Source organism: Bison bison, unplaced genomic scaffold (assembly GCF_000754665.1).
Source record: "Bison bison bison isolate TAMUID 2011002044 unplaced genomic scaffold, Bison_UMD1.0 scf7180017854475, whole genome shotgun sequence".
Lineage (NCBI taxonomy): Eukaryota > Metazoa > Chordata > Mammalia > Artiodactyla > Bovidae > Bison > Bison bison.
The window spans coordinates 6122-7154 of record NW_011485048.1 but is presented as its reverse complement, the minus strand read 5'-3'; the positions used below and the strand labels follow the sequence as shown (position 1 = coordinate 7154).

The following is a 1033-nucleotide window of genomic DNA, read 5'->3' as shown; positions in this document are numbered from 1 at the left end:
CTCCTCCGTCCATGGGATTTTCCAGGCAAGAGTACTGGAGTGGGGTGCCATTGCCTTCTCCGTATAAGTTATCTATGGCTGTGTAATAAATGACTCCAAAGCTCAGTGCCTTAATACATCATACATTTATTATCCCACAATTTCTGTGGATTCAGAATTAAGAAGCAGCTTAGCTGAATGATTTCAGCTTTAGGCTCTCTCATGAGGTAATTGTCCAGATGTCAGCTAGGGCTATAATCATCTGAAGGCTTGACTGGTGCTGGGACATCTACTTCAAAGATCACTCATGTTATTGTCAGCAGGAAGGCTCTGTTCCTCTCTGGCTGTTGGCCAGAGGCCTTAGTTTCCCCTCACGTGGGCTTCTCTTCATGATATGGCAGCTGGCTTCCTCCAGAGCAAATGATCCAAGAGAGAACAAGGCAAAACGTTCTTAAATGCAAACTATCTTTTATAGCATAGCATAGCATTGTTAACTGCTGCCATGTGCTATTGGTGACGCAGACCAATCCTGATATGTTGTGGGAGGGACTACACAAGGGTATGAAGAACTGGAGATGGTTATCATTGGGGGCCATCTTGGAGGCTGGCTACCACAGCTACTTTCTCTCTTGTTTACTATTATTACTATTATCCCAACACTGAGAAGAGTATCTTGCATATTGTAGGTGCTTAGTAAATATTTGTTGAATGAGTGGGTGGATGGATTTAGAATACCATACTAATTAAAAATGTATGTCTATAGCAAAAAGGACCATTCATGGATCCTAAGTTGTTGGGGAGGGGCGTGGAAGATGAGTACTATAATATCAATAATTGTCAGATGTAAAGTGCAAGGAGGATTCACTATTATTTTTTTATATCTTTCCCTCAGATGTGGAAACATGAGGGCTTTTTTGCACTCTATAAAGGATTTTGGCCAAACTGGCTTCGACTTGGACCCTGGAACATCATTGTATCCTTTTAGAACATGAGAGTGAAAGCATATGGTTCAAGCTCCCAGGTAATTCGAGACTATGGGAAGGACAATTTTGAT

General features: G+C 41.7%; 1 long non-coding RNA gene across 1 annotated transcript in view; it reads left to right on the top strand.

The window, feature by feature from the left end:
- The first annotated feature begins 850 nt into the window (after window positions 1-850).
- Window positions 851-1033, top strand: part of LOC105000839 — a 977-nt gene continuing 794 nt past the window's right edge. Inside the window, exon 1 of the long non-coding RNA XR_826791.1 lies at window positions 851-952. This is a non-coding gene — a long non-coding RNA (uncharacterized LOC105000839). The remainder of the gene's footprint in view (window positions 953-1033) is intronic.